The sequence below is a fragment of the Homarus americanus genome, unplaced genomic scaffold (genome assembly GCF_018991925.1).
Source record: "Homarus americanus isolate GMGI-L3 unplaced genomic scaffold, GMGI_Hamer_2.0 scaffold18884, whole genome shotgun sequence".
NCBI classification, from domain to species: Eukaryota; Metazoa; Arthropoda; class Malacostraca; order Decapoda; family Nephropidae; genus Homarus; species Homarus americanus.
In genome coordinates, this window is record NW_024741393.1 from 187508 (window position 1) to 201577 (window position 14070).

At 43.3% G+C, this 14070-nt stretch overlaps 1 protein-coding gene across 3 annotated transcripts in view; it reads left to right on the plus strand.

Annotated features, from left to right (window-relative positions):
* The first annotated feature begins 1278 nt into the window (after nt 1-1278).
* LOC121875875 (protein transport protein SEC31-like) overlaps nt 1279-14070 on the plus strand; it is a 49807-nt gene continuing 37015 nt past the window's right edge. The window contains exons 1-2 of one of the 3 annotated variants that reach the window (XM_042380601.1): nt 1279-1295; nt 2795-3358. The gene's annotated coding sequence lies outside the window, so the exon portion shown is untranslated. The other 2 variants (XM_042380600.1, XM_042380599.1) reach the window with 2 other exon arrangements.

A 14070-nucleotide genomic window follows, 5' to 3' on the forward strand; every position in this document is an offset into this window, starting at 1 on the left:
AGACTTCGTATTTCATCAGGATATGTATAGAGGGATTCAAGAATTCTGTATTTCCATTTGGTTTGACTTGTGTATTTCACGTTATTCTGATCTTAGGATACACTTATAAGATGTTGCCTTACTACAGAGTGAGTCGGCCTGGTTAATGAGACACCTGTTGTACTTCCAGTGAATTGATCAATTTACTCACAAGTTCGTAGAGTGAAGGCTGAGATGGAACTTTGAACTCACGGCTTTGAAGTTAGCACAGGTAAATGTGTGAATTATTGTAGAGTGAATAGCGGTACCCAGTCGGTTTTAAAGCATGACTGAGCCTTTTAATTTTTGTTACTAAAGGTGAATTTGAAATTGATTTGGGGAGTGTGGGGATAGAATTCATAAGACGATGTTGTTGGGGAAAACTTTATGGGAAAGTTCCCCAAGATAAGACGCAAGAGATCCCCCTCAGTTACCATGGTGGGTGGGGGTGGTGATGTTTAAGTTAAAAATGTTCGGGAATCTTTAACTGTTAATCTAAAAGCTAGGTACAGTATAGTGATGGTAGTATGGTTCAATAAATAGTGATTTAGGGCGTTTTATTGGTGATAGAATAAAGCAATATTACTCTCACGTGCTTGACGCATTTGTGTACATTATTATACGAGTTGCTATATGATTCGGTTTACATATATAGAGAGAAAAATATACACATTATAAACTGTTACACACACTATTGGTAACATTATTTCCCAATATGAACAATAGACATTCCAATGCACGTGACTCTTACCAGCTGTTTAGTAAGCAGAGTATACCAAACACTCGATCACAACACGTCAAGCATATGTTTACGATCTGTCGAGGATAATGTTACTCCGGTGTTTATAAACCTGTTATTACGCAAATTGGCTCCATTTTTGTTATCTAGGTGTGATCAGTAGTTCTATCTCCTTGTTTGTCTCTGGAAACTTGTTATTCGAAAGATAACCCTAAATAATGGTACTGTACTATGATAGATTATTTCCAAACTACCGAACTACGGGTGTTGTGAGAACGTATCAATATTTGCCTCATTTAAGCCATGGCATAAATATGACGGGCCATACTCTCAGATTACACCGATAGCATGGACTTTAATTACATGTGATATCTCAATCCTAGTTATGAGGGAAAACAAATTATTAAAAATCTTTTAAAATCTTGCAATGTAGCGGCGTTTGATAACTGATTGTTTTGGGGTGTAACGAGCAGTGAGCAGCCGACTCCAAGCGGCTCGGCTTAGTCTGTGCTGAGCTGTACCGGTGAGCGGATGTGTAGTGTGTTACCGAGTGTTCTTAGTGTGTGTTTCGTCTGTCATCGTAGATAATTGTGTTGTTGATGTTTACGTCCTTTGTCTCTTGTTAATAATGTGCATGCAATGTTCCTGTTAATTGTCACAGAATATTTATGTAAACATATACCGGTATCTTGTGCGTGTTAGATAATATTTCGATATATTTCTATTTTATTGAAAATTTAGACTGGTGTATACTTAAGTGCAGGAGTAATCACTGTCTTGTATTCGTTCCACGAGCGAGTTTTATCAAATTGTTTCCAATAACGGATTTCTATAATTTTTATTCCCAGTTGGAAGTTGTGAGCATCAGTATATCATTGGTACTCTTATAATATAGTACAGTACATTACCATACTCGTCTGTAAGGGTTGGCGACTAGCCTACAGTCCACCATTCTCCGTCTTTATTACTCTTAGGTTTATCATCTCCGAAGTCCGAGCATTTAATCTCAACAATTCACAAGACTACCTTTAATAATAATGATGCGTAATAAAACCCGCGTCACGCCCATATGGAGTTTACCCCCAGTGACTTCCTTTCCGGAGTGATAAACGTTTTACTTAGGAAGGCTTTCTGGGGGAATATTCATTATACGTGACGATTTCCCATTTGAAGGTCGCTGGTTTAATGATCCCATTTAGGTAGTTTTCCCAGCGACTTAATGATGTTTGGAGTGAGTCATAATTATGCTTAAGTGAAATGGAAGTTGTTTAGGAAATTGATGTGAAGTTTGACGTTCTCGTGCGTGTGTACGGTGTGTGTGTGTGTCGCACTGTAAAACTGGATATACAATACGCACATTAACACACACATACACATATCCGACTTCACCTTATTTGACTTGGCAGTGGTCCTATTGAACAAGCTTCACTAACTGTGCTATTCCTATTAAACCTGGCAGTCAACTTGAAGACGTCACACGTAGCTTAAAGCGTTGTCAATACAGGGTCGGCCGGAATAAAAACGACAAAACAAAACTCGTAACGGAGTATCTCAAAGGTTTGGGCTTTGATCATTAAGGTAATTGATTTTTTTTATACACCTGGTCATGATAGACTATCGAGCTTGAAATTAGACCGTAAAATTCGACACGATGGTGATTTCAACGCTGCCGGGATCGTGAGTTGTGGTGTTGTCTCAAGCATGGTGGGGGAGGTGTGTGGGGTGGAGTGGGGGCTGTGGTGGAGTGGGGGCTGTGGTGGAGTGGGGGCTGTGGTGGAGTGGGGGCTGTGGTGGAGTGGGGGCTGTGGTGGTGTGGGGGGGCTGAGGTGGTGTTCGATGGCCCTCCCTCGTGAATCATCCATTGACAAACCAAGTATAACCTAACCTAACCTAACTCCCCCAGGTAACGTTTGGGGTAATTTAATCATGAAGTGAAATAAACTTGGTGTGCTTAATCTTTACGTGATACATTATAAAGATTGTAAATACAGTTATCAATGAAACCAGTTATTGTTCATTGTGGTTTTTTTATTTCAGCATTGATGTGATGAGTGATTGATGAGGTGATTGACGAAATGACATTAACCCAAGTGAGGCTCTGAGAAGTGTTGTGGAAAGCTTAAAAAACAAACACAAGTGTAGAATTATTAAGAGTGGAATGGACGTGACGCAGAAACATTGGTGTGTGTGGCAGTGTTGAATTCTTCTTAGTAAAAGTTTCTGATTACTTTTATAACCAAAGGTGAATTGTGTCTCCTGAGGGGATAAGTAGCCTAGTGAACTGTGTGTGTGTGTGTGTTTCAGGCCATGGATTGAAGAGTGCCTTTGGCTCTGAGTGTGTGTTAGACTGCTAAGGTGTGTCCAAGGCTATCACTGTGTTAAGACTACTGAGGAGTGTCTTGGTGAGTGTTCTTGGCTACTACACCAGGCCCTAGAATATTGGAATAGTGTGTTTGGCTATTGAGGACAGCCCTATAACTACTGAACAGGCTATACCAGCTACAGAGAAGGACCCTAGGATATACTGAAAAATCCTACATTAGTAAGGAGTGTGTCAAGAAGTTACCGCCCACCTCGCCTCACTTCTCACACCCAGTCAAGGTATGTTTGTTTTTCTTATCTTCTGTGAATTATAAATGAATTCGTAAGTTTTGGTACCGTTCGAGAAATTCCTTTGAACTTTCCTATTAATTATCTAAGTTATAAAGAAGTATCTATCTGTTTAATTATTGATGAGTAATGTATGTATCGTTCTAGAATACTCGTTTAAAAAGACCATAGCTTCTTAGGTTGTGTAGTACGCTATAAAATTAATTTACCACATGATTTGGGTCTTGTTTATCCAGTGGAATGTATTAAATCATAACCATATTCTATTAACGTGAGAAAGGTTTTTAAATGGAGCTATTATACATTAAGGAACCTGCCTTAGTGTCAGTGAGGTAATTAGAGTTATATTAGTATGCTGGTAATAATAGGTAGGGAGGCCAGACACTGTTTATTCAGCTTTCCGCTCTAGCTCATGTCCTCAAACACACAGGAACTAACCCTGCAAAAAACGCGTTCACTTAGGGCAGTCGTGCGCGGTCTCCACACCCCCAAGTCCTCACTCTTTATCGCAGCTGTCATCATTTATTACCGACAGGAAGTTGTGTATTCCATTTTTAGTAATTATAATTGTCTTATGTATATATTATTGTAGTTTAAACTTTTTAATTATGAATGTAAATTAGAAACAGTCAAATGTAAGAACAAAATCAGAGACGCGATATATGAGCATTTATAGCGTCTTATAACATATTATATATATTGTGTAAAGATGACATTGAAGAAATGATATTAGTGGGGGTAAAAATGGAGTGATAGGGGGAAATTATTTTGTGTGGTATAATGGTAGAAATGGGAGTGATGGAGGGAGTGGAGTGGGTCGGCAGGTAAGGAAGCCATTAGTGGGGGCGAGTCATCCGTGGTTGACTTCCTCCACCTGCCTCCTGCCTTCCATCACCCACACACACTTTGAGCCCTTGTGTATTATACCCTGAACACTGTTATCGAATCGTTCACAATAAAGCTAAGAGCATCATAGGGGTAAGGTAGATTAGGTTAGTGTAGTTTGTGATGGGAACGAGGCAGTCAGGAACCAAGGAACTAGGTAGTCAGCTTGTTTATTCTGTCATCTTACAAGTGTTATGTATTGTTGTAGGTTATATAGTATATTGTTGTATTGTAAATTATGTCTTATTTATGTCTTATGTTTACATCCTTGTAGTGAGTAATAAACAACCTGGCAACTCTGTGAGGTTAGTTGGTAGGCCTACTGGTAGCTCAGCTGTGACTGACTCACTCCCCTGGCTTCCTGACGCGGTGACCGGCTCTGACTTGAGATGTACGGGTATTCTGTGTCTCTGGGGGTTTTGTGTTTGTGCTACTGAGTGGTCACCTCACAGCTAGGTTTTATCTGTTTATGGATTAGGATTATAATATTGTGGTAGGTAACACTTATTCCAGGTGTTAATTGTAAGATAGAGGTTCTTGTCTTTTTGGCCCAGCTGTTGTTTCTCAGTTGTACAGTAGTTGATGTACTTTTATTTTCACCTTCTGTGTATATAGTGTAAATATGTTTAATACTTAATATATATCATATTGTATTACATGCAACGTCAGTGTCATTGTATAATATATGAGAGGAGCCGAGTGTTAGTCCGATAGCTGAGGTAACTGGACACGCCCCCACCACCACCACCTGCTATTTCCTTCAAAACCTGTTCTGATCATTAATTTTTGGGAATGTAATTTGGTAATATACTTTAATTCACGTTCTTATTAGATACCGTAAATTGATAATTGAGGAGTATGGATAATTGAGGAATCAAAGCGTGTAGAATGGATGACATAAGAGCAGTATAGAAAACGGAAAATTCTGGACCCAATGACATAATGCATTTGCTGTTCACATGCGCGCTCTCTCTCTCTCTCTCTCTCTCTCTCTCTCTCTCAGGAGTTCTGTTTGAAACAATAATTTGCAAAGTAGAATTGAGAGAGTGGTTAGATTATGTGTGAGGATAGGTTAGGCTAAGTAAAGTTAGATTATGGTTAGGTCAGGTTTCAAGTATACTCTCCATTTTGTTCCATCACTTGGCTAATTGTCTACCAGCATCTTGGGTATTGCCCACGATCACTACATCAAAGGCAACATTCATTCCTTCTTTCCTTCCTTCCTTTTTCATTCATCATTGTGGCTGTTGTTGGGTGTAGGGAGGCGGCAGGTGTATCGGGGGCTTGTGAACACAGGAAGACGGGTGTTATGGTGTGCCGTCCTGTGTCTCTTGGCGGCATTTCCGTTACTTTGTCTCCTGGCGTCCACTGTCGTCAGCCTTCCCCTGCACTAGAGACGGAGGACAGACTCGAATGCACTCGCCACTACTCGATGTGAAGTAAATATTAACAACACTTGGTTATACAGGCGTAGAACTCGTACATACGGGGGTGACTAGTGGTGGTTACAATTTTAGCTCTATTAATACTGCCTTGTATATTGTAACCCGAGATCTTTATGGTTTGTGCTCAATTTTCCACTATAAAGCGAGTTTCTTATTATTTTTTGTTGTTTTTATTTTTGTTCTCGTGTTGTTTTCATTTTAAGTATTTTTAGTGTTGAAGTATTATTGTTATTATTATTATTTGTCATCTTAAGGCTGTTATAGAAGAAGACTAAACAGAACGAATATCTTGGTCGAAATTAACCACTCTATCTCAACCGTATATTATGTACATATATAAACGTCTATCTGCCGCACAAAAACCTCATCAAAGACACCAAGGACTTCACTGTCTCGAGACCAACAAAACATACAGTATCCTTCACACCTTCCCCAGATACACCCTAATTCATAATAATAACTCCTGACAGCTGCCACGTACCAGTTAACCTAGCCTTAGTGCGTCAGGGAGAATGTCAACCAAAACTCAGTTCTCTCTCATACGGCGCGCGACCGGGATTTTCAAAGGTCCGTTAGATGTTAGAATGTGTCTTTTATTGGTTTACTTCACGTTTAATTCGTAGAAAGTATACCTAATTTGGTCTTAAAGTTAATGCATTAACATATTAAATATAATGTTCCTAAATGGTATCTGATTTACAGTGAGATATGTCGACGTCCATAGTAAGACAGACATTGTTAGAAGGCACCACGAACATTATTATATTTTATCAATGACTGTTTTGATTGTCTCGTGTCAACTGCTTTCAAAATGTAAATTAATAAATAGATTAGAGAATTTTATGGTAATTTTCCAACACTATATTATCACACCTCTTAGTCTGCTTCCTAATAACGTAATGCATCACCTGACAACCTTGACAAAGTTCGACGAAAAAAATGAAAACACCTGCTAGTTCCCATATGACACAGGTTGACGCCTCTGGGCCCCACCCTGGCCACACCCTTCGTTATTATACAGCACGCGAGTATTTGTGTGTGGGTGGACACGACCTTGCTTGCCCTAGTGGGAGTCTGTGGCCCTGTATGTGTCTTTAATGGGTGGACGAGGCTGTTTAAGGCAAGGTTGGCCGATTTAAACTAAACGCTAATTACTTGCCGCCTATGGTTTTAATTTATGGTCCCACATGCGCAGTCTCCCCCCCTCCATGTTTTTGGTGGTGTTTAAAGTGATGTTTTTAATAGTGGGGGATTGGGTGACATGTGAGTGTATTGGGTGACATGTACGTGTGTGTGTGTTTGGGGCGTGTATATTTTCACTTTACCTAATGCAGTCCATTGTTGCAAAAGTTTCCGTGTTGCACCAATGGTCTCTTGGCATGGTAAGGTATACCAGGAAGTGTGTGTGTGTGTGTATTGAATCATGCTTTTTTGTCTGTTCTCTCTCCATTCTTACTCTTTTCTTCTCTCCCCTCCTCTTCTTTCTTGCTCCTCTTCCTTCTCCCTGTTCCTCATTACCATCTCACATCATCGTCCTTTGCCTGCACTCATGACGAAAAGTTTGTGGAGCATTTATTCTCATTTTACCGGTCGACGCTGATGAGTCAATCGTATTTCTATCCTGCTGGACCTTATATGTATGTGAGTCGACACTTGTAGGCGGGTCCTGAGTCCTGACAGCTCGGCGTAGGATCCCGCAATGGAGGTAATGGTAGGATATAGTGGAGGATGTTAATGTGTGTAGAAGGACGTGGGTTTATGTTAATGGTTGTGGTGTGGTGGTGAAGGGATGGTTGTGGTGAAGGGGTGGTTGTGGTGATCACCTCCAGGGGTTCTCTCAATCAGGTAGAAAAACAAAAGAACAGCGGGAAGAAGGATCGTGTGTGTGTGTGTGTGTGTGTGTGTGTGTGTGTGTGTGTGTTCTGTTCGTGAGTTATATATACAGTAGTTCAGGTGAGGTTAGGAAACACACACACACACAAGGGGTGAGTCACACAGCTGGTGTACACATATGGTATCAAGACCTAACAGCTTATAACCTGTCTGACGTTGTGACAATCTTGTCCTCTCCTCCTCCAGTTTCTTCCTTCTCCTCTTCCACCATCTCCTCCTGTTCCCCCTCTTCTCTTTTTCCTCCATCTTCTGTCTTTAGTATCCTTTCCCCCAGAACGTGTAAGTTAGTCTTTATTGAGAGAGAGAGAGAGAGAGAGATTGTTAGTGTGGGCGTGAGGCGTATACAATTCAACCCGTTTTGGTGTGGTGGTGGGGGGGGGGGGGGGGGTGTGGGTAGGGTGGAGTGTGGATTGAGTTAATAGATGGATAACCTTAAGGTGGTTGGCACACTTATCTATACACTTAAAGTGATAAAATGATATACTTGGAAATATATTACTTATACTTAAATAATTATATATGTTTAGCGCTGTATAACGAACACTTTTAGACCCTAATTCGTGAAAAAAAAGACCTCAGTTCGTTATAAGATCTTGTTCAGTCACTGCCCATTGTTCCACCTCCGTTACAACACTGAACTAATAATGGCCTTGAGAGGGGGGGGGGGTGTATGTTTTGTCAGTTTATATTTTTTCTTCAGTAAATGCAGCCGGGGGAAAGTTAACCACCAGTCTGTAGGATTGTGTAAATAAAACTATTGCAGGGGTAAGGAACTGTCTCTGAGTGTGGTTGTTGTTAATGGTTGCTGCTGTTATTGATGTTATTCTTGTTGTTATTGTCGGTATTATTCTTATTAGTGTGTGTGTGAGAACCATGCACAGGCACCGAGATGCACAACACATGATGGTAGTTGTTCAACCTTGTGAGTGTATGGAAGGAAGTGTGTCGGCATAATGATTCTACACACACACACCTCCACACACACACACACACACACACAACACATACTCCCAACGTCTATAAAGGAAACGCCATTATAACAACACTCACACTATGTAAAGTAACACCACCAAGGAAAGCAAGAGTTGGGACCAAAGCTACAGTAGTGTATGTTGCTCCCCTTCCCACCTCTCCTCCCGAGCACCTCTTCACGACCCGGATCTGGCGACAATAGGTGTTTCTTGGGTATAACCGGTTGTTGTGACGTATCTCCGGGTTGGGTTACCATTGCGCGCGCACCTTGTAGAGGGGATGAGCGAGTGGTATGTTTTGAGGCGTTTTATCACTACTGAGTGTGTGTGTACTTACGCTGTTACACTGATTATAATGCGGTTTAATCCAACTAACTCGTATATATATTTAAATATGTTAAGTAATTGTTTGTATACCTGTACTGTGTCTGTTTCACCTCCTCCTCCTTCCTTCCTTCCTCCTTATCCTCACCCCCTTCCACTCCTTCTTCCCCACTCCCCTCCTCCTTCATCCTTCTCTTAGCACTTGTAAGGTTTGGTTAATTGACTTAGTGAGGGGAGAATTTACCATATGTGAAGGAGCTTGATTTTGCTCTGGTTATACATACATACATACATACATACATACATACATACATACATACATACATGGGTTCCTTTCTCTCTCAACAGCCGCCCGCGTCACGCCCAACTATCGTAACACGTGTTGGATAAGTGTGTAATTCGTCACGGTCTGTAGCCTACCCTGGAGTCACGGCCTGTAGCCTACCCTAGAGTCACGGTCTGTAGCCTACCCTAGAGTGGATAGTAATCCCTTCACCTTATTACTGTACCTCTTGAGTCTTGTGTCACCTGTAAAAAAAAGTATCTCAACCAATTTGTGTTGCCAGAGTTGTGTTTACCTGGTTGACATCGCGGTAGTGTTGGTTGCCATAGTTCTTTGGTTGACATACCTGAGCAGTGTATTATCCCTAGCAGGTGTACAGGTGTGCTGACTCACCCGACACACAAACACACCACCCACAGCCGACACTTTCCCTTCACCTGGATAGTTCTGGGTCATCTTGGGCTATCCTGGGTGATCCTGTTAACAATCTGACCCATCAGGTGAGGGGTCCCTGCAACCACCACTACTGACACAAAGATGGCGACCAAATTACACCTGACCAATGATGAAGAAGATATGAGAGAGAGAGAGAGAGAGAGAGAGAGAGAGAGAGAGACGATGTTAGTCTGTTGACACCTACAAATTGTCTCGTTATGAAGTCTGACGTCATCGGCTCGGAGGCACTGGATAGGTTAATACTGACCAATCATATCCCTCCCACCTAAGCTTACATCACCTAAAATAAACAATGGGAGGAGGGGGGGGGGGCGAAACTTCAGGTGATCTACAGTTTTGTTTATCAGTGATGTAGCATTTAGGGTCTAAGTACCGCTGAATCTATCCATCCGCCTTGGCGCTAGGCGTGACCATCTGGTGACGTCAAACTAGGGGGCGCTCCATCCCTGTGAGATTTATCGTCGTGTTAGTCAGCCTCTCTGCCGCCTCACAGAGATTCGTACGCGATCTTGTTTTGTTTTTATCCTTAATCCGAATGTAAACAAACATATCTAGTAAAGGTATAGATGAATCATTATCTAAACCCTGATATCATAGTGGTAACCGAATATATGTCGCAAGGGGGAGGATTTACACGTAACGAAACATTCTGAAACTAGATGATGATTACTGTGATCGTTACACCTCTCCTCCCTCCACCTGCTGCCTCGTATCTTGGTGCCTTGTCCCGTATGTTACCTGGGTTTCATTAATTCACAAACCCAAGGTACAGGTGCAGGTAGACTACAGGTACTAGTAAAGGTTAGGTTATATTACTTTGGGTTGGTTGGGGTTAGGTTAGACTTGGTTGGGGTAGGCTAGGGCAGGTTGGGGTAGGCTAGGGCAGGTTGGGGTAGGCTAGGGCAGGTTGGGGTAGGCTAGGTTGGGTGAGATAAGGCTTGGTTAGGTTAGGGGAGGTGAGGCGGAGGTGGCCGGACAGGGTGTGGTGGTGTAGCTAACACACTGGTGGAGGTAGTGAACCTTATATGTACAGGTGTGAGGTTGTGGTGAACACCTGCAACTAGGAGAGGGAGGTGAGGAGGAGGGAAGGGAGAGAGAGAGGGGTAGGAGGGAGGTAGGGTGGAAGGAGGGAAGGAAGGAAGGAGAGAGAGGGAGGTCGGTAGGTAGGATGGAAGGAAGGGAAGAAGAGAGAGGGTCAATAGAAAGTGAGTTTGACCAATGAGAGTGCTTTAGACCGAGTTCGACCAATAGAGTGGGTTAGAGTGCGTTAGAGAGAGAGAGTCAGTAGGTGGAGCGGAAATAATACACCCTTTGCCTCCCTCTCACTTACAGGAGTGAGCTGAAGTTTGGTGATCACGGTAGGACGCGTGTCACTTTCCCTGGCGTTGTGGTGAATTGTGGTTGGTGATGGTGATGAATTGTGGTTGTTGATGGTAGTCTAGGTGTCTTTGATGGTGGTAGTGGTGGTAAATTAACAACCACCACCATAACTACAGCTATAGTCCAATGATCGAGGAGAAATAACAGGAGGAGGAGGAGGAAGCAAAGGGTATGAAGAGTAGGGCAAGGAGGAGAGGGTGTTAAGCAGGAGGGGGGGGGGTGAGTAGGAGGTGTGACGCATGTGGTGTATAGTAGTTTTGCGTCAGTCACCAACGCACACCTCCGTACGTACGCATGGCTGAACGACTGTGTGTGCGCGTGTGCGCGTGTGTGCATAACGGCGTGTAAGTTACAGTGTAGAACAGGAGAATGCGACGTACACACTTCCCTCAACCACTACACCACCTCCCTACACAGACACACACAGCCACACAGCCACACACACACACAGCCACACACACACACACACACAGACAGACAGACAGACACACACAGCCACACACAGACACACACACAGCCACACACAGACACACACAGCACACACACACACACACACACAGCCACACACACACACAGCCACACAGCCACACACACACACAGCCACACACACACACACACACAGTAGCCTTGAAAACAGGTAAAGCGGCTCCTGTCCTCTCTACCTGATCCACGTGTTTTAGTGATGAGTCAAATCTCTCATAACTCAGTGGATCACCTGAAGATTAGACCACCCTTCCCTTCCTCTCTCAGGCTTATTTCACCTGTTGATTAAATAAACACCCTTATGCTACCTGTGGGGTCAGGACATATTAGAGTAGGTTAGGTCATATTAGGTTAATTTAGGTTCAGTTAGGTTAGGTTAGCGATAAAGTGCTTAATATTAAAGTGCAATAATCTGGGGTAACTAATCATCAGGTGAGTCCTACTTGGCCAAAAATGTCTGTATGTTGTCACCTGTCAGGAATTACAGCACTGTCTGCTTCCACGAAAATCCACGTTGATGAGGGTAGGATAATGCTCATGGAATGCGGGGAGTGATTGATCTTGGAAATTGCTTGTGTGGGGTGGGGGGAGGAGGGGAGGAGGTGGGGTTATACATATAGTTATACATGTATGAATAGATGTATCTTGTATGGGTGTTACGTTGTGGTGATACATGTATACGCCAGAACTTGTTTAACATTGGATTATACATAGATGGGTAAGAATTCACAGAAGATTGGATGATACATGGTGGAGGGGGAGGGGTGGATAATGATGGAGGAGGAATGTTAGTGGTGGTGATGGAGAAATGTTAGTGGTGGTGATGGAGGAATGTTAGTGGTGGTGATGGAGGAATGTTAGTGGTGGTGATGGAGGAATGTTAGTGGTGGTGATGGAGGAATGTTAGTGGTGGTGATGGAGGAATGTTAGTGGTGGTGATGGAGGAATGTTAGTGGTGGTGATGGAGGAATGTTAGTGGTGGTGATGGAGGAATGTTAGTGGTGGTGATGGAGGAATGTTAGTGGTGGTGATGGAGGAATGTTAGTGGTGGTGATGGAGGAATGTTAGTGGTGGTGATGGAGGAATGTTAGTGGTGGTGATGGAGGAATGTTAGTGGTGGAGGCAGGGAAGCACACAGCCTAGGGTTGTCTGGAGCGATGACCTGGTGACCGCTGGCAAGCCTACCTCCCTTCTCCCCCTTTCCTCCTTCCTCCCTGCACCCTTCTCCCCTACCACCCTTCTCCCTTTCCTCCCTCTCTCCTCCCCCGCCTGCTACTGTTACTGTTGACCACTTCCCTATACGTCTCTCTCTCTCTCTCTCTCTCTCTCTCTCTCTCTCTCTCTCCTTGTTAGTTTAAGGCAGGATGGTTAGGTTAGGATACGTCAGGTTGGGTTAAGTATAGTTAATAGTTAATCTTCAGAAATAAACTGGGGGGTGTTAATCTTGGTGACCGTTGAGGCATCACCTGGTGGGCCATCAGGTAGGGGAGAGTCATTGACAGTTTCCTCCGTCAGCATCTACCGAACTGCCATTAAAACCGGCAGCGCGTCTCAACCCTACTGCCCTGACCTGACTTGAGCCGGAGAATATACATATAGGTATTTAACATTGACAGTCTCTCTCTCTCTCTCTCTCTCTCTCTCTCTCTCCCCCAGGTTCAGGTCAGACCACAGCCAGCGAGCTCTTAGTCTAAACTACTGATGGTATGTTTATCTCGTCGACAAGATTGTACAATATTATCATTTTATTTAGTATTTTCTTTTATTTTGTGCTCCCCCCCCACCCCTCCTTATGTGATAGCCAAGAGGGTAACAGATGTACGTTGGAGGAGGAGGAGGAGGAGGACAGTGACTCAGACAAGGAGGCGGCAGAAGACTGGTTCACCTCCTGACGACCATGAAAACAACACACACTCTCATCTCACCTTCCATTCTCTCTCCTCTCCCTCCCATCCTCTGTCCACCTCCTCCCATTCTCTCTCACCTCTCTCTCACCTCTCTCTCACCCTCTCTCTCACCTCCCAGGGTTAAAACCATCACAAATAGTCCCGTCTACATGATCAATGTTTCTCACTTTCCTACGTAGAGTAAAAACAAAAATATCGGTTTGTTTCCTTTCAAGATGTATAATGGCAGCCAGGTCAGGTCAGGTCAGGTGTTATGTCACTTGTACAGGTAGGGGGTTAATTAAAGGTGTGTTTGAGGTGAGGGGTAATAAGGTGTTACTGGTTGATAGGTGTAATAGAGGTTACTTTAGGTTAGGTGTTATGGTACTGGCGCCCCTGTGTAAATTAGTATTCACCGTTCTGTTCCCTCCGTTACGTGTGGGTCTGGGTCTGCCCGCCATGGTTTACCGTCTAGTCTACACCATCGATAATCTTACAATTCACAAATAATCGTACTCGGAAAACAGTAATCAACTAATTTCTTAAAGAGTCCTGGGCGTTGTCAGTACTCTGGCTAATAGTACAGAGGAATTTCAGTATTTTTTTTCCGTTCCTCCTCTCCTCCCGTTCCTCCTCTCCTCCCGTTCCTCCTCTCCTCCCGCTACCCCTCTCCTCCCGTTTCCCCTCTCCTCCCCCT